We start from the raw sequence: 20,738 nt of genomic DNA, 5'->3' as shown, positions 1-20,738 counted from the left end.
AATCATTTAAAAAATTTCTAATAGCAGTTTTTGGTACAAAGTGAAACATTCTTGGAGGAAACCAAGATCAAGCTGAAATTTCCTCACTGCCATTTATGCCAAGTGTTAAGACAGAGCTGAGTTTGGGAGACAAATATGGTGCACCCTGAGATCAGTCTGCAGCTCAGCTCCACCCCTGTCTCACTCCATCCTCCGTCCTGCCTGTCCTAGCAATGCATTTCCAAGGAGCCCCCATGCTGCCTGGGAGCAAAGGGACACTTGCTGCATTCCTACTGCCCACAGCTATTTTCTTGACTCTCAGTCAGTTTTTTCATGGCCTGGATTCTTTACCTGGGACCATTATAACTGCCAAAAAAGCATTAATTATACACAACTACAGAAGCCAGCTACTCATCACCCAATTTTATACAAGTTAGGGAAAAGAAGAGCACAAGGAGGCTTTGATAGCCCAGAAGGGAAAGTGAAAGGGCAAACGCTTCTGCAAAAGGACTTCAGATTAATAAGATTTAATCCATGTTCCTGATAGACAGCCAACCTCACCTTCACTGGCATCATGCTCTGTACTTGTCACATTCCGTTCTTCCTCAGCTGCACCAGAATCACAGGGTTCAGGGTCAGAATTCACATGATGATCATTTCCAATTGCCTTTGCTATTTCCTCCTGGACTGGTTTGTGATCCTCAAAAACTATCACAAAGTTACAAAAGAGGAAGCAAAAAAGAGAAACCATTAAAAAGCAAAAAGGGGAGTAGAAGTCATTCAGCTACCTCAGCCTGGTTTAAAATTTGAAATCTTAGGGCAGACCTGACTGGAGCCATGTCAATTTTCACCAGCATGGAAGGTCCCAGGAGAGGATTTATCAGGTTCCTGCTGGGACCCAAGACGCCGGCAAAGGTCTGTGCGCAATAGCGCACAACTGCTGGAATCATTCTGATGTCTCAGCTCTGCGGACATGACACTTTCTGCTTCGGGACACCCCGTGGCTGCCTCACACGGAGGTACAGGCAGCACTTGGACGCACTGAAACACCGAGTCTGTGCCAGGTATGTTGGGTCTGTTTTACCTGGACCTGACTCAGGGCCTGGCCTGCCCAGCTGGCAGGTCCCGCTCTCTGCACTTTACTGCCTGTGTGACATCGGACAGGATGACAAATACTGCTCACAATGATTCTCTCTTGGGATCAGCAACATCTCCTTGTCACACAGCACCACAGGACCAGGGAACGCGCAGCAGGAGCCCAGCCCAGGTGTCCCCACACGTGTGACAGACCTTGTCACACCGCTGGCTGCGATCTGCCCAGACTCAGCCTGAACAACCCAGCGGAACATTTTGCACCTTCTGCTTTTCTCCAGCACAGACAGTTTTCTCTGATCTGTTCTGCACTCTTAATGACAGCCCTGGTTAGGAGCATGGTGGGTCTCACTGGGGCAAAACCCAAGCAGGGCCAGGTCAGTCTCACCGAGACGCAGGTTGGGTGATGATGAGAATGGAGAGAAATACATGGGAAAAAATCAGGGAAGCCCCAGAACAGACTGAGGACTGTATTTTCATAAATTCTGCAGTCACAGTAAAGGACTTTCAGCCATTCAGGTGTCTCTGGAGGCTTCTAGTGTCAACCTTTCAGAGCACTGGAGTAGTGGGAGCAGCTCATGTGGCCAACATTTTACCAGTGTCCACAAAGGTAAGTATGAAACTGCAAAATGCCCCTTTTATCAACAGTAAAAATGAGGTGTCACACACCCAACTGGTTTGCTCCTTGACAACAATTCCATGACAGAGTGAAGCAACACAGCTACGGATCACCTGATACAGTTTTGATCTTCATCTGCTGCACCATGATTTGCACAGTAATTTTTTGTGTTCTTTCTGAATCTAGTATCTCAACATTATAAACAGAGACCCCCAATCTGGCATACAGATTCTCCTATAGGTAACAAATCACATTGGGACTTTATAATAATTTCATTATATGTGAAACCCAACACCATACACTGGAGACACTAGAAGAGAAACAACAACCAAGGCTACATCTAGTTGGTGGTTTAGCTCCCAGCAGCACAGAGCACTCCAGCATCCAGCCCCACAGCCACATTCCCCAGCTGCACCAGGACTCGATACACAGGCAAACACCGCAGCGCTAATGTGCCCTGTCACCCGTGGCTGTGCAGAGGCTCTGGACTCACCACTCGCTCCGGCACCCCCAGCGGACTCCTCTCTGCTGTCCTTCGCTTCCAGCACGCTGCTTTCCGAAGGCATTACGAGACTTTGCTCCCCATCATCCCTCTGGGTATTGCCATTCTTCGCCCCATCTTCCTCTGTGTGACTTTCCACTGACCCAGCCGGTCTGAGTTCCCCGTTCACTTCAGGACTCTGACGCTGTATTGCCATTATATTGTCATGAAAAACTCCAGTATCTTCTCTTGCTGTTAGGTCTTCTGGGTTTTCCTTTTCTTCTTCATCTATTCCTTCCTTTTCCAGTGCAAAAGTTTCCTGATTTTCTTCCACTCTGAGCAGTTTATTCTCCCCGCTCTCATTTCCATGTTGTACATGTGCTACATTATCAGATGCCCTTTTGATGTCATACTCCTCTGTGTCCTTAACATCGTCTTTCATCGTTTCAGCATGAGAGTCATTGTCACTGCTATACTGAGTACTGATGGATGAGAGGGAGTGTGCAAGCCTCCTACCTAGAAAGAGCAAACAGAATTTTGTTTTAGTATCTGTCACTAAAACATCTGCATTCATTGGCCACCAGTTCCTTTGCTATGTACAAAGGCAGATACGCTCATCTGGTATCAGTCTCTGAATTACACCATCTGAGGATATTGTGACAAAATTCCAATAAGTTCAATAGAAGAACATTGCGCAAAGGTATCAAAGTGCTAAAATCAAAGCCATTTAACTTTTTTTTCCTGATAATGGAAATGAAGACGATTAGCTCCAACAATCACACAGAAATACACCTCCAAAAGCACCTCTAAATATGACTCGGACAGGTTTTAGAATAGTTACTTGAGCTCCATTTGATAAAATATTTCAACTATAGCAACAGTCCCTTAGTGCATTCCTGTTATCTCAGTGAATACAATAAAAATCTCCAAGATCACGTGGAAACAATTCAAGTTGAACTGGAGATGAAGATCACTGTCTCCTCTAAAAAACATACGGGAACCATCATATGAAACTCGTGAATGGAAAATCTGAGAAAAAAAATATATAACATTTAGCTGAACACCTTTAGCTGAACAGGAGAGGTCACTGCTACGCAGCATTTCTGGTGTCCAAAGTTCACGTGTGTTCAGAAGAGATTAGTCAAACCCAAGTAAGAAAAATCCAGTGAAGACTAACAAGTAAAAGGGATCACCCTTGACACCAGGTAATTACAGGGGTGGGAAGACACAGTGGGGAAGCAGCACAGAATTCTTGTCCTTTATATATATTCTTCCTATGCATCCACTGCTGGCCAAAGGCCAGAGGTACAGTTTGGACCCACAGCCTGTCCCTAAATAGTCATTCTCAGAGCCACAGGAGCCAAACTGGGCCACATTATTTCCTCCCGCGGTCACAATCTTCCAGCAGCCTCTATGTCTCTTTTTCCTCTGTGGATCTGAGGAAGCCTTATTGCAATTTTTTATTTATCCTTTTCATATGCAATGTATTACAAAAGCTTTGCAGGACTGCTTTAAAAAAAAAAACCCTCAAATAATAAAACACATGAACAGGCAAGTTCAGAGACAAACAACTCGAATATGTAGTTTGCATATTGTACTATGGGAATTGCCAGTGATTCTTTCCAATTTATTCACAGACTTATGGTCCACAAGGATTTGAATGCCAAGCTTTCTCTTACATGCCCTTTATTTATGTTTGATTCACAATATTGTATGCAAAAGTAACGTCTCTGGCACCACAGTTACCTGGATGTTACTCAAAAATTCTGTATACTGGTTCAACTGATCCGAGGGGCATAATGAATCCAGACACTCCCGAACAAGTGCAATGATACGCTGAACTAACATGAGACAAAACCTGCCCACAGCATGTGCTCAGAAAAATCCTGATCCCACTACTATTAGCATGTTAGTTCTACTACAGCAGCAGTCATAGGTTACAAGTGGATTAGCGTACTGATCACTGAAACACAAAAACATAGTGTCTGCACCCAAAAGCTCATTATCCAAAATCTTGATCCACCAACACTAACACACATGCTTACTGAAAACGAGTTCTTCAAAAAAATTACACCTCCAAGGCTTAGCAGATGAGTTCAAGGCACAGTAAATGTACTGAGTATGGGGATTTTCAGGTCCTGAGGAGCTGAATGTTGAAGCTAGCAACGACTAAAGCTAAATTGCTCAGAAATGTGTGGTGTGGGTCGTCTCCAGGTGGCCACAGGCTCAGGTTTGCCAGTGGGAGCCTGACAGAAAGGAAACTTGTGCAGCCAGTGACCAACACGCCACTGCAAGCTGGGAACAAGCTGTCTCAAAAGGAACTTCGTACACTGCAAAAATGCACAAAATAAAAACATCGCAGACAAACGCACGTCGAATCGGTGAGTTTGGTGCATGCAGCGGTACTACAGACCAGCACAAAGTGAATATGGGTGGCCCTCAGCACACACCCCAGCGCGAGGCAGGAGAAGCCCAGGTCACCGCTCTGTCCCCACACACCAGCACACCCTGACACAGCCTGGAAACAGCTGATCAAAGGCACAAAAAATTCATAATGCCATACACTAGCAAGCAGAAAAGGATATTTAATCGTATGGATTATTCATGAATCACAAGCTATTTCTGATTATCACAAGGAAACAAAAATTAAGTTTATTTTTGACGATTGCAATGATTTTATGAGCAAGGATGTTTCAAACCTGGTTTGAATTTCTGTTGGATTTTATACTTCCTATAAAAAGACTGGATCTTTCTTGCAGCTGCAACCTTTTCACAAACAGCTGTATTACCTTTGTTTAATTCACCTGGAAATACAAATGTGAAAGTAATGTTTCCATTTAACTTAAGAGAGTTTGCACAATAGGACTGTCAAATGTAAGGAAGATAAAGTAATTCATTTTAAAGCAGCAATAAATGGAGAAATCCTGGTACATTGTGACAAGCAAGAGACACGTAAGTCAGCTCAGGATCTAACAAAGCCATAAAGGAGAAATGTTAGAGAGAAATAAAACCCTGTGCCAGAAGGAAGAGGCAGTTGACTCTTGGCTTATTTACCATGTGGTGGATGGAATTATCTTTTTTGTCTAATAAATGAGAAATTGCCTGCAAGTTTTCGGTGGGATTACTGATGAAGATGCACAGCTTAGACTGCAAGAAGGCCAATAGTTCAAACACTAGACGTCAAAAGGGATGATCCAAAAATCTGAATGACAGAAACTGCTACTTATTCTACAAAAATTTATTCCAGAACAGTTTAATCTGTCGGAATTGATAATAATAATGGTCTTGGACACTTCACTGCACACTTTCCACCTACATTTGGATCAAGACCCGCAGACTGTCACACTGAGCCTGTTCCTGGCTCCCAGCAGAGTGGAACCGGGACCCCCAAGCTGCAGGCAGAGCACACAGGGCTGGGACAGGCAGGGACAGACCAGGGGACACAGCTCGAGGTCAGAGTAGTTGTTAAACACAGCACTTGTACAGTGCTGGGTTCACTGGTGAGTTCTCAGACGAAGGTGCCTGTCCTCCAGGTGAGAGCGCTCACAGCGCCTGGGATGTGGTGACCAGGGACACGAAATGCAGATCTGCCCCAGGATTTACAGCTCATTTCCCGACTGGCTCCATCTCCACTGACAACTAACCAGTCCAGCGATGTCTGCTGTGAGCTGGCACACGCTGACGCTGCCAGGGGTTTGGCTGTATTGCAGTGGCAATTGGCAGAATTAATAAGAACAGATAAAATAGCTATTCTATCTTTTACCAATTCAGTAGAAAATGCACATTTTTTCCTATGCAGATTCAACATACATATTGGACACGCACAAAATGTAAAACATTTTAGTGGATTAGTCAATTTAGTGGATTTAGTGGATTTAGTCAATTTCTTTAAGCCTCATTATGAGAAAACTCACCTGGTTTGTCATCCTCTGAGTCACTGTCAGAATATCTATCACTTTCATCTCTCTCACTGTCATAGGCCTGTCGTGCCTTCTGTGATGAGTTTGTACTCTCCTTTTCATAGTCTAAATTACGCTTTTTATCATCTGAGGATGACTTTGACATTCTATTCATTTGATCACCAGTCTGTCCCTCTTCATTAACTTCTTCATCTGCTTCAAAATCTTCATCATACTCTAAAATAAAAGAATCCTAGTGTGAGACAGGAAATGGAATTCACAACTAATAAAGTTTTTTTTAAGCAGACAGAGGTTAACTTCATTAATCTCTGTTTGTCTTTGCATTTGTTCCGTCTTTTTAAAGCCAGAGAGAATCTAAGACTGCAGATAGGAATCATAAGAGCACATTATCATGAAAAAGTATCGTGTTCTTCATAGAAAGACTAGCAAACATGCTATGAAGCTATTGAATGATGCATCAAATATGATTAATACATTAAATACCAAACAAACAAAATAATTAGCCACTGAAAGGACTAGAAAAATGAAGAGCTGGGCAAATTCAGAAATAAAATGCAGGACAGTCCCATTACAGGAGAAAAATGTTGCAACGAAAAAGAAATCCAAGCAATAGAGAAAGCTGGAGAAAAGGTAATATATTGTACCATAAAGTAAAAGTGGATTGACATGGCTAATTAGCAAAGAAGTGGCTTACAAACTAAATGAATTAATTAACTCCAGCCAAAGGGCACTGCAGAGGAACATTCTGTTATCGCACCGTTTGATACGCCCATCAGGGTCCCAGGTGCAATCTTGGCACAAATGAAGCTTACACAGAATTACCATGTTCACATCACCAGGGTCTGGATTCCAGCCCAGGCCGCGGGCCTGACAAGTGTTAACGTTTGACAGATAACTTTGTTCAGCTCTATAGATAAAGTCTGTCTCATGCATACGCATTAAAGAATCCTTCCTGTTCCAGCCACGGCTGCAGTATTTGAAACCCAGGCGCCAGCACACAGGGTGATGTCAGTGATTCCCATTTAAAATTCAGTAATTCCACTGCAGCCACCAGCTCACTGCACAGGCAGCAGAGGCACCAAACCCAAACCCGAAGCATCCCGCCCACCGGCTCCACCGTCCTCATCTCATTGCGCACCTCTTTGTCTTTCCATCACTGCTGCTGAAGGACTCAAGTGACAGAATGTCAAGGACAGAAATGAGAAGTATCTGATGCAGAACCAATTAGGCAAATAAACAATTACCCAGACAATGAAAATTAAGGGAATCAGAGGATTTGTTTTCAGTATTAAAACTCAATTGGGATTCCAACTGCATTGTTGGAAGTGAGGCTCCTCAGGTACCTGTCATAAAGGTGCCCTCCCTCTGGAAGGAAAGAGGCTTAATTAACCACAAACACATCCTCAGGGACTAAGGAGGAAGCACTGCAGAATTATGAAAGTAAAGATAGGAATAGAAAGTAGGACATAAAATCTCTAAATTTGACTAACTCTGAGAAAGGCTTTATAAGAAGGAGTGAGAGTGCAGGCTGAGCTGCTGTCCCTGTCACATTGTGGCCCGATGGCAATGGGTCCTGGCCGGGTGGCACTGGGGAAATGGCACATTCTGAGTATGCAGGTAGAGCTGCGACACCTCATTTTATACCACAAATGCTATCTTTGCCTGCCACAAGAAACACACTAGGGCACACTTTCAGCAAGGGCAGCCTCTCTCCAGTCATTCTTTTTAAATCTCTGCCAACAGACAGGAGATGGGACTCCAGCAGAGGGGAAGGTCAGGCAGCTGCAATGGGAGCGTTGAGGACAGGAAAGGGATGAGACTGCAGCGGAGTCAGGCAGAGACAATAAGGAGCGAGCTGGTGAAGCTGGAGCGGAGGGAACGAGTGCCCAGCCAGCGAGGTGCTGGAGTTCGGGCAGATGTCAGGTGAGCGATGCTCAGGGCAGTGGGTGCAGAAGGGACCAGGAAGAGCCCTGGGTGAACAAAGCATTGCACTCCCACCAGCGACAGCAGAAAATACCAAAATCGCTCACCTCGTGCCAAATCTTGCTGACATTTTGCTGTTCTGTGCCCTTGCACGTTTTCTCCCCTCTTCACCCCCACTGACTCTTGGCAGGTTGTCCCTGTCCCATCCCGCTTGCAGCAGGAGGCTCTTCCCACTCCTGCCCCTATGGCCACCCTCGTCTCTCCGCTCACCTCGTGCCCATGTCCCGTCTCTCTCAGCAGCTCACCCCAGACTCACTGTCCCCCCACACCCAGTTCCATTTCCTCCTTCTGCTCTGCTTGTCCTCCACCTGCTGCCATTCTCCTTCGTCACCATTATCCCTCCACTGTGCCCCACTTCCCTCCAGCTTTCCCACCCACCTCAAGTTCCTGTTTCTGCCTCTCAGACCTTCCTTCCTTGCTTTCTTGGCTCTTCCAAAACACTCTCATCCTGTTGCCTGGCTGAAAGGAGCCCCGCTAATGTTACTGCCCCAACACAGGCATCACTTTTCTCACACAAGGTGTCCCAGGAGAGGATGCTCCAGGCAAAGCTGGAGGTACACAATCACAAACCTTCTCCAGAATCACCCTCTCCCATTTTTCATGCCCTGTTTGTGTTTTGGAATACTGTACCATTTTTACCGGTGTCTTCCTGACTATCTTCACTCTCACAACCAGGTAGTTTTTTCTTTTCTTCTTTTCTGTACTCGTGTCCAGTCTCCATTTCATCCTCAATAGTTTCTGCACTTGCTTCATGACCTGGTAAGATGACTAACACTGAAACTTTGCCTGGATTCTGCTCAGCACTGGTTTTACTTGGCTCAGCACTGGTTTTACTCGGCTCACTGCAGGCTCCATCTACCCAGGAACCTGCATGCGTTTCCCCATGGTCCTGCACCTCTCTCTTGGGAGGGGACGGTTTTTTGTCTAGACCCGTTGCAATAATGCACCTATAAAAAAAGAAGGAAATTGTAAAGTATCATATATTTCTTTCTGCGAACAGTGGAAGGGCAGCAGACATGGTCAGCTATGCAGCTCATTATCAGCAGCAACACCAGGTACCTGTCTGCCTCTGCATTGCCACCCACCCCATGAGCTTACTGACAGTGACTCACCTGGAGAAGTGCCCTAAAGCCCATTGAAACAGAATTATTTTCAGTTTCTGATCTGCTTTTCCCACCTAACAGAAACCCAAACAGTTGGAAAACAAAGCATTTGGAATGACTTGTTGGGACTGCTCGTTTCATATAAAATGGAGTGACAGCCTCTATGTTGGGGTTAGGAGGCTCAGGTGAGAGAGCACGGGTCCTGCTCCAGATTGACATGAACTGCAGACCCAAAGAGCCACCCTGCACCCCGTGGGAGATCCAGGACTTTGTGCATGTTGTATTTTGATTCAAATCTGCAAGCAGAGGATGAAGCAGAAATTTTCCCTTTAGCTAATCACTAAAAACCCATTTCTCCAGGAAATCATATTTTCTTCACAGACAACTATGTCTTAAAAACTTTTCCTCCACCAAAACTGCTTTTTTTAACATAAGGCTTGATTGCAATTCCCCTCACAATCCAGATGTGGAACATCCTACTGACATTCAGTCTAGAAATTCTGTAGTTTTGCAGGAAAAAAATATGTAAATGTGGCAATTTCTGAAGAGTCCTACCTTTTAATTATTTGTTTGTGGTATTTTTTTCAGGGACCTTTGAGACATCGAAGCACTCCTGCTGTACAGAAATGCAGGACCTAGGCCAGCAGAAATCTCTCTGTGCAAGGATGACAGCACCAGTGCAGAAAGCCCTGCAGCATCACCTCTGTGTGAAACAAAGCCTCAACCCACCAGAAAAATCAACTGGGACCTTCACTGGGAACCAGAGTGGGTATTTAACACGTGGATGTGGCGTCACACTCAAACCAGGAAACAAAGACAATGGCACTTGACCTGAAGGAGACCTGAAAATAGTCGTAATTTCCAGGGAGAATCTGGTTAATGGAGATGGGGTTTAGGCACCTCCATTTCTGGAGGATATATCAAATCAGAAAATTCATTTCCTATCTTTCTAGAAATCACACAAAAGCTGAGATTTGAGCATTTCCTAAGCTCTACCGCCAATATACCCATTCTAAATTCAGACGCTTTTCACTACTTTGAACATACCAAGTAATACATTTACATAAATCATGTCCAATGTTAGATTGGAGTAGAAAAAATATGGTACAATAAAGTAATCTTTTTTTCATAGAATTTGGTCTTTATCTAAAAAATAGAGTGTATGGAGATTCTCGTCTTCCAACTGCTTGCTGCTCTTTTAAAAGCTTACTTACAAAAATGACAAAAAAAGTTTTTAAATTATCTGCCTGTGCAGAAGTTTACTTGTCTGGCATGATTTAACAATCACACCAAATGAAGATTTTATTAAAATTAAAGCTTCTTGGGAAATCCACAGCTGTTGCTCACAGCATCAAATTTTGCCCAAACCCAGGACTCCACTGCACAGATTTGTTGTCTGAGGCATGGCTAACATTGCACACTGACTCTGCAGTAGGGCTGTTTCAGCAGAATCCCACCTTAGAGGCAGAGCTGGTTAAAAATAATCTTGTTCTCACAAAGAAAAGCCTGAAAAATCCAGTTAACTCATCAGCACTCGGTATTGATGTCGCTGTCACTCCCACCAGCAGCGAGCAGTGGCACTTGTGTACTGCACAGCACGGTCCAACCCAAGACACTTGCTGCTGCACGGGGACTGACCCCACACGGAGCCACCAGCTCTGCTGGCAGCCTCCACATGGGACCCCGGGGGACAAGCTCAAGTCTCCACATTTCAAGGGGCGCTGAGAAACAGAGGGGGTTCTACAGAGCTGTGTGGTGCCAGAAAGATTAAAAAAGAGGAAACGAGTTTTAAACTCTAAAAACTGGGCTGCTGGGTCCTTGTGAGCGAAGTGTATTCGTCTCATACCTATAGCAGGGAGACGCTCCCTCCACACTGAGAAACGTGAAGTAGCCACGTCTGCCTCGCGTCCTGGAGCGCATCTGGTGTTTGTACTCACAGCAGCAGCTCAGCCTCTCCACTTGCAACCCATTGAGAAAGAAGGTGAGGCTGAATGGAAAACCGTGGTGCCTCCTGGAGACGAACTGAAAGGTCTCTGCAACCACAGAAAGGATTCAAAGGAGAGGGTCAGGCTTTCCCACCAGTCTGCTGCAACTGTGGTATCTATCTGCACCACCACCAAAGCACCCAGCCCTCCAAGCTCACGCACTTTGGTTCTCAGTCGTATTAATTAGTTGATAAAACTCTACCTCTCCCCACACAACAGCCCTGTTCCTTTCCAACCCCATAGTTCCAAACTGGACACACCTGTGACAAGTGAATACACCATCGGTTTGGCTGCTCACTGCTGCAGCAGGACACAGACCAGAGTCCATATCTCAAAACTATTCTCTTTGCCACTTGCTGCTCAGACCTGCACATCACGCCCAGGACGGTCAGGGCTCTAGCTGTGTCTGCACAGGGTGGTGCAGCAGCACGTCCCTGCTCCTGCAGTGACACACACGCTGCTCTGCGCAGCCCTGCAGGGCTCAGCCAGCTCCAGAGCAGCACAGCTGCAGTTCCAGTGGCTCTGGGCTTGTGAGCAGCTGAAAGATTCTGTTTCTGGAGCCATTTCAGGCTGCTCTGCAAGGGCACTGCTCGGCATCCAGGGCACCAAGGCAGCTACCAGCTCTGTGCCAGGGGCTGGTGTGTGCTCCTGTTACAACCCACCGCATCCTTCCAACAGACACTGGGCACACACCAGCAGAGAGGAAGCCACGCTGTACCCAAGCAACTCACAAGAGGTGAGAACGGGGTTCGGGAGAACAGGAGCCCACAAAAGACAAGGACACATCCCGCAGCACCAGGATGTGGCTGCAGCAAATGCCCTGAGCAGATCTGTGGGCACCCTCAGCCTCAGGGACGGGCAGCGGCACCAGGATCTCCGCACCACCTCCCACACCCAGCGAAAATGCAAACACAGTGGGTCTGGGAGCTGGAATGAGGGTGTAATCTGTGGGATTGCTCTTCCTCATAAGTGAAAATCTCCCAGCCATTTCCTCTTCCCAATCCCCCAGAGCACAATTCACCTTTTACCAGTGTGACTGAATCACACTCACATAAAAGAGATGTCAATTGGGCTCCCACTATGTACTTTCCCTCGTGGAATACTAAGCAACACACATTGATGTACTACAGCAAATCACAAACAGATAATCCCTATTTAAGGACAGTTTAGTGCTACAACTACTTTATTAACCATACAACTCTGTACAAAACTAACCTAAGCTACAGCATTTTGTTAAATCAGTTCCCTAAGTTCTTTCTACTATAACTTGCAAAAGTAATTGTACCCTCCCTTTCAATCATGAATCAGTAGATTCAGATTTAGTGTGGAGGCAGATGGTATAAAAATCCCTGATGTACATACCTTGACTGAGCTCAGCTGAAATCATGTTGATATCACATCAATATTTTAGCCAAGAAAAAAAATCTGTTGCCAGAATCAATATGAACTCTGACTCTTTATCCTTACCTCCTTCCAAGAGCTTGCCTTTGTAGACACAAAGGTTTTCTCCTCCACAATGCTGCTGGTAGACTTTGATTTCGTCTCTGTAATCAGGATCATCGTAAGACAAACGCACACTTTTTCCTAAAAAACCCATGGTAACTAATGCGTTGCTGCGTAATGAGGACTTAGGGAATCCTCCAGAATTCTGCGGCAGGAAATACACAAAAAAAATGTATTCAGTTTCAACCTCTAACAGAAGGTGAACACAAGGATCATATATGTGTGACATACACTTGAGGCTTCCAGCCTTTTGAGACAGGCCTTGAACTGCTTAAATTGGAAAGTGTTTTGTAACATGTAGAAGCGCAGGAAAGTACTTTGAACTAAAAATCCGTTGTAATTAATTGCCCCAAATTGCAGGCACCGTATTTAATGACCCACATTGTCCCTCCCAGTCCTGGGTTCCTACAGTTTGCTTTACGGGAGTTACAGCTGGCTGCAGATACAGTGTACCAGATCCACTCATTTCAGATAATCCTCTGAAGTTCTGGGACTAGATACAGTCAGACACAGCATCAGATTGACTACAACTGAAAGCCATCACTGAGAGTTCCTATGGGGTTTTCTGTTCAAACACCTTTTTCCCCAAAAAGGTTTTAGTATATAGGGAGGTGGGTGGAAGTTATATATTTTGATAGTTACAAATTTTCTTTCAAAAATTCAGTGAAATTTTATGCAACGTAGGTACACACATCTTTTAGCATTAGGCAAATACAGCGCAGAGGCAGGCAGAGATAACTTACCTTTGTTAGCAGTTGCTCCAAGTTTGGTGCTGTGATGGGACGCAACTGTCTCGCTCTAAGCACCCCAGTTCTCCCCACATTTCCACTCTTGTCTCCTTTTTGCAGGAGTGGAGGTGGCACTGGGACCATGTAATTGTTAATGACGGGGAGTTGATATGGAGATACACCAGTCATGTATTCCACCGAATTCATAAGCCTTAACTCACTCCTCTCCCTCTGCAAAAAGCATTTTAACCAGGTTAAATAGGTTATGTAAAAATAGCTACTGAGCATATTGAACTAACTATGGCTTGACTGCTCTTTACATTTAGTAACGCACACACTCCTACAACAAGTCCTTTAGCTTTGTGCTTGCATTTTTGTTGATGGAAACATTTCCAATAAGCTCTTGTTCTCTGAACCCATTAGTGTGACTTAGTAGGAGGAATGGTAAAAAAATTAGGTTTTTGCTACTTTGTAGCTGTAGATGAAGATGAAAATTCATAAGACTACGTGAAAGTATTCCTGAGTAACTGGTGTTAACCGAGTGGCTGCCTCCCTCTCTACATAACAGAAAATCTACATAGAAGCAGAAAATTTTGCACGGAGAAAGATTTTCTACTATGAAAGAGATGTCACAACATTTTCTCCTGGCTGTGATCAAGAACGGGGCATTAGACCAGCAAGCAAATGTCTTAGTAATTAAGGGTAAGTTTAAAAGGAGAGTTTAAATAAAAGCTGATAACCGTTTGGTAGGCACGTTGCCTGCAGTATACAGTTCTCAGAACTACAGTACTAGAGTAATATCATACAGCTGTCCCTAAAACTATATTCTTTTCAGAATGAAACACGGGCTCACCCCAGTGGCAAACAGCTGATGGTGTTCGAGTGAGTGGCCCTTCTGCTTGGAGCCGGCTGGCTTTGGTGCTGCACAGCGCAGGGGCTGCAGGCGAGCCGGGCGCTGCATGTTCGCCGGAGCCGTATTGGGGCGCCAGGAAACCTAGAAAGGGAAAAGCAAACAGATACGAAACCTCAGGGTGTAGTTTCCAGAGCAGAGCAGCATCACAGAGAAAAAAAAAAAATAGCACTGATTAAGGTATTAGGAAGTGATGAGTGATTCTCAGGTACCATCAGGAAACCAAATTTTCTAGTCGGCCTCTGGAGAGGCAGAAACCTTTAGGCATCTCTGACTGAGCATCCAAAATAACTCCTGGGCATAAATCTAGGTTTTTCTACTGTCTCTTCAGGGCAGCCTTGAAGTAAATGATGAGCCTTGTGGGTCCCTTCCAAGTCAGGACATTCTATAAACATCATGAACTCACAGAAACAGTGGCAGTGTCTGTGCTTCGGTGACTCCAGCACATGGACACTGAGAGGAAGCACCACAAAGGCATGCCTATTTTTATTCAATACTCAGCATTTTTCTGACATTTTCATTTCACCTTTTCCTTATATGCCCTTCAGAACATTAAGATGTTAAAAGGTGTTCAACTGGGTGAACTCACCACCTTAGAACAGGCTGGCTGCTTGGCTCGGTGCAGGGGAGGTGGGCATCCACCACAGCAACAAACTGCAGGTCCCGGTGCCCTCTGTACGGGATGGAGAGGAAAAGGTCATTCAGCACTGAAAGTCTCTCTTCAATCTGCACCAACTATCATCACTGAAGTGCAGAACCAGTAAAAACTGGACTATGTATTTGACACACTGCTGGAACTCACCAGTTGCGAGTGACTGGCTGCTTCTCCAGCCACTAGAGGATGGAGCACAGAATGATTTCTTGGACCAAGCGGTGGATGTGGGGAGTACATAGGGCTAAAACCTTCCACCTGTCTTCTGGATTGCTCCGCCTAAAAGAATAGAAGTGTATGTCTGTGAGGTACTGAATACTCTTCACAGCAATGTTTGAGCTTGCCTTCCGTCTGTCCTTTATTGGATGATCAAATTGCTTACATCCAATGGAACACCTGGCTGGGGAAGAGAAGGAAACCACAGGAGGAATGAGAGAAGAATGAGGGAAAAGACTTGTTCCCATCGTTGATTCATTTCCCTGCAGCCCTCTCCAGCTGCAGATTGCCCCAAATTCAATTCATCTGCCTGTTTCTGTGTATCTCCAAGTTCTTGCTTTGGTTGAAGATCTTTCTTTTTAAAATTTGAGAGCATCTGCCACTCCCTTGCTCTTACTGCTGTCCCTCCACACCTTTTCTTCCCAAAAGCCCCACCGTGGGCTGCCACCCCCTGGCAATAGATAGCTGTTTCTCACCCTCCCTTGTCCAAGTCTCTCTCCTTTCCCTTTAGATTAGATACTCAGCTGAATTCACTGAATGTTTAAGGTGGGAATTAAATTACAGCACTGATTCCAGGCAGGTCCCATGTCCCAGCGTGGCATCACGGCAAAGACGCAGATCACATATCTGCAGACGTCTCCCTTATGCTTCTCGCTGAAGGAAGCAGTTTTGGTCCAAGTGACTTCATGGCGAGAAGAACCGCTGACTTCTGTGGTATTGCCATGACTCAAACAACTACAGCTGTCTGAAAGCTCTTTTCATTACTGACATGCTGGTTCTGCTAAATATCACGTGGAGAGGCAAACGACTGAACGTGTGAGCTCAGTGCTCAGCAGCAAAGCAGAGAGTGTCTAGAATTACCAGAACTGCAACATGTATGTTGAATTATTCATCCAGTTCTGGTTCTTCATTTCAAAACAGAATAGTGGAAATGGAAAAGGTAAAAAAAATAGCAACAGTAATGAGAAGCCTGGAATGGCTCATGTATGAAAGATTCAGTAGACTGAGGGTCTTCATCTTGGAAAACTTAGAAGGAACATGAAAAAAGTATGTAAAACCAAATGCCTTGGAAAAGGAGAACAGTTATTAACTTTTTTCATAACGAGAACAAAGGAGCATCCAACAGAACCATCAGGCAACAGATACATTAATGGAAGTTCCTGAACTGCTGGATGGAGAAAGAAGATGTAACGTGGAGCAGGATCATTCTCTATTTGCCTGTTTCTTGTACTTTTTCCATAAACATCAGAGACAGGACACTTGTCTCAGTGAATCTCTGGCCTGACTCACAGCTGTTGTTTAACATGGGGCAAAACTGCTGCGTCCCATCAGTACCCAGCAGTACTCAGGCCTCACCTTCATTCTCTGTACCTTCTCCTTCCTCGCAGCATTTTCACGTTTCCTTTTTATTTCTAGCTGATGATGACGCTATCAATGGAAGAGAAAGAGAAATCTCATTAATGGACATTATGAGATATCAGTGAATGTTAGAACACTTGCTTCTGTTCTGCTTATCACATGTCTGCTCCCTGGTCACGCCCCTCATTGAGTATATTATGAAAATACTGTTGATTCAACCCATTTGCATCACACCTGTGTGCATTAACCCTGGTGAAGGAACAACTGAGCATCTGTAAAGCTGGAGGGACCAGCTCCGTTCTTGATATGTAACAGGAATGTGCCCAAATTTTGTACCCAGATAAAATGCATAACTATGTTCAAACCATATTGTTTTGATTAGTATTTTTTTAAGCAAACCAGCCCTGTGAACATGATCCCATATCTGATGACTGCTAAAGTGCAGCGAGTGAGCCAGGTCAGTGTATGTTGTAACAACAGTGTGGTTTAATGTACGTCCTAACGAAGGTGTGGTTTAATGTACATTCTGATGAGGCTCACGCATCACCAGTAAGCACCTACCTCCGTGTCAAGGACCTTATGGAATATGGCCCGAGCCAGGCACTCCTGTACATATCTTTGGTGATCCCTCCTCAAAGCATTTAGACGGTATTCTTTCTCAGGTATTATTCTTCCAGTCCTTGAGATCTGCCATAAATAGATATAATGTACAAAAAAAGGAGAAGACAGAATAAAGTATGTTTTTAAACAGAGTGCAATTTCCCAGCATGACTGCTCTTCCCAGTCAGCTACCACCTCTGCTCCTGCCAGGGTGCTGGGACTCACCTTCCCACCACAGAACCGTAGTTTCTTTGACCCCACCAGCCCAGTGAGGAGAGCAGCTCCCGTTTGCTAACAGCCGAAGGCTCATACTCTCCATGGGCCATTGCCTAGGTCAGTGGAGAGGAATTAAATACTTGCCTTCCTACCTGTAACACCTGTGCTAAACAGTCACACCTACCAGTGTATCAGTATTTTGAAAATATGCAGCACGTTCACCTTTACCAAATCCTTCCATTTTCCATTAAACACATTTGAAAAATAACACTGAAGCTATTTAAACAGAGTGAAAGATGCTTGGATTTCACAGTTTAAAAAACCTAAGAGAATCAACATGTTTCTGTTGGGCCAGCTGGTGAGATTCTTATCAATGACAACACGTACCTCCAATAGCAGCTGGGCCTGTGTGATATTAAAAGAGACAAAGAATGGTTTTATTTTTTTCCTCAGAAAAGGAAACTCTTGAATCTCACCAGTCCTGATCTCTGAAGGTGTCGTCTTATCCGGGCATTGCTGAAATATCCAGTCAGATGCTTGTCCGTAAGGCTATTGTAGGCTGGCAGAAGTCTGAAATAAAATCAATACAGATGAAAATTATTACAGCTTAAATTATAAAGACCTACACAAGTCCGCTGCACAAAATGCTGTCTTGATGAATCATGTCCAGCACTTTGTCAGATAAATGCCCATTAGATTATGTAAAGGTAACATCTTATTGCCTCCAAAGATCTGTAGCGGAACCAGGTGACTACGTAGGACACAGCAGCTCAGCATGAAGAGCAATGTTTTAACAGACAGGTGGCTGAATCCTAATGGAGAAAATGGTTCAAAACAGGAGCGAGGTCTTAAGCATATTTTTTGACAAAACAAAAAAGCCTGTCTCAAAAAACAGTTCTCCACTTGGCCTTTACATCAACAGAACACACAAACCACTCAGGAAAACTAACCCATGACAGCAAGATTCGGAACTGTCCCTTCTGTTTCGGGGACCAATTATTTGAACACAACAGTGACTCTAGAATTTAAATAAGCAGCCAAGAATGCATGTCTCACAAACATATTCATAAATTCAATTGCACAAAACTTGTACAGGGCAAATTTCATGACTTCTGTGGTATTTCTAGGCTAGAAAGCATATGTTACTGTAGTACAGTTTTGCTGGCTGTCACCATATGGCAGCAGTTCATCTGGCATGCAGCTTGCATTGATGAGAATAATTCTTTTTTCCCCTCTTCTACATACACCACATTTTACCAAAAATCATCAGATCTACTCCATGCACTGGATTTGCTCAAGCTAAATAAATCGCCAGTGTAGTCTGCAGGAAACCAAAGTGTTTTGAAGCACATCCCATGCCCTCCAGCCCCGCTGTCCCCACAGAGGGGACACTGAGCGGGACAGGGACGAGCCTGGGGGGACACACAGTGTCTCAAGTCTTCTCCCATTCCCAGGTCAATTCGCTTTAACACACACATTGAACAACCCAAAGCGAACAAAACACGTGTCTTCTATCTCCTGATGAAAAACTGTGATACCAACCCCCGGAGCCGCAGTCCCCGTGAGGTCCTGCCCCTGTGCCCAGGATATGAGAGCTGAACATAAACACTGAAACATCCATAATCAGAAGATACATTTTCAAATAGTTCCTAGCACAACCGTATCTTACTTCACCCTCTGGAAAACAGGACAAATTAAGTGACAACAGGCTTAAGTTTTTAATGCTCTAAATCCGTTCACAGTTGTAAAAAGTATACACTTGGGTTCATGTTGCGTAATATGTTCAGCCTTAACTTCGGGCTCTATCAGCAGGATATGTTTTAATTACACAACAAGAAATTGATGTCTTTTGTTTCCTTTGGCTTTCAGTTTAAATGTCATTGTACCTCTGTTATGTATCTTTCAACAGGACAGTTCAAGATAAATGTCTATGGGTAGGCTGAGTTACCACACACAAAAGCATCCGCAAGTAAAGAACAATTTAAAAAAAAAAAAAAAAAAAACAACAAATGGATCATAGATTTACAGGAATTTTATCTGGGCTTTCACAATAATCTCACAGGTAGCCTACCAACAATAAATTAAACTTTAAACAAACAATTTAACTCGCCCTGTAAACACTGGTACTATAGCAACTGTTGAACCTTACTTCTTCAATCCACTGTCTGCATGTGCATTTAAAACCACCAGATTACATCAATTGTGCTGAGTATTGACTTATGGTATCACCTGGCAATCGCACGTGGAGCCAGAGGAGAAACTCAATCCAAGTCCTTCTCTTTTGCTTCCTTCCATCTAATATTTCACAGACCATATAATCTCCAGGTTCTGGGGGGTTTCCCTAACAGCAAGTTGTCAGGGAAATGCCATGAACTCCCTGACCTGAGGACTGCCAGAAACAAGCTCCAGCAAAGCAGAGCACTGCTCTCATTTATTCCGCTGCTCCTGCACACTACAACAAAACAGTAGAAGTTCATGTCTGACAAGTTTTCTTCCAGAGATATTAATAGTTGAGAGCTATATCCAAATGTCACCTCTAAATCCCCTACAACAGATACAAGTGTGGAACTGACAAAAATGCACGTTAGAAAAACACTCAGCAAGGGAAAAGCATCAGTCTGAAACAGTACTATACAAAATATTCACTGCGATCATGTCACAGTACATTCAAAAGCCCATTTTTCTGGCCTGTCCCCATCCCTTCAACAAATTCTTTGTACCTCACAGCTCTGTAACTTTCAGTGTTTTCTGTGGCAGATGCAGATTGGAGAAATACTTTGAAATATCTGTGAATGCCACCAGTCATGGCATAATTGCTTCCCAAAAACATCCAGAGCCCAAAAGTGCCTTACATGGTAACCAGAGTGAAACAATCTCCCAAGAATAAGGTTCTAAGTATTTTGTCTGGAGTTCTATATATTGCTTCATAAAAGAGATTTTCATGCACAAGACTTTTTCAAAGGTTTTTACATAATCAAATCACACTACAGGTTCCAGTCTGGAACACAACCAGGCATGGGAACGGGAGCCAAAAGCCTCTGTTTGTGGCACTGTTGGCCGTGAGCAGGTTGTGTGGTTATTTCTGTACTCAGAGCATCGCCCACTGAGCGGGATGTGCTGGATTTTGTCACGGAGATCTGCCATTCACAGAATCACAGAATGTCAGGGATTGGAAGGAACCTCAAAAGCTCATCCAGTCCAGTCCCCCCATGGAGCAGGAACACCCAGATGAGGTTACACAGGAAGGTGTCCAGGTGGGTTTGAATGTCTCCAGAGAAGGAGACTCCACAACCCCCCCGGGCAGCCTGTTCCAGGCTCTGTTACCCTCACTGAGAAGTTTCTTCTCAAATTTAAGTGGAACCTTCTGTGTTCCAGTTTGAACCCATTACCCC

The sequence above is a fragment of the Streptopelia decaocto genome, assembly GCF_964273445.1.
Source record: "Streptopelia decaocto genome assembly, chromosome: 5".
NCBI classification, from domain to species: domain Eukaryota; kingdom Metazoa; phylum Chordata; class Aves; order Columbiformes; family Columbidae; genus Streptopelia; species Streptopelia decaocto.
Note: the sequence above shows the minus strand (reverse complement) of the source record.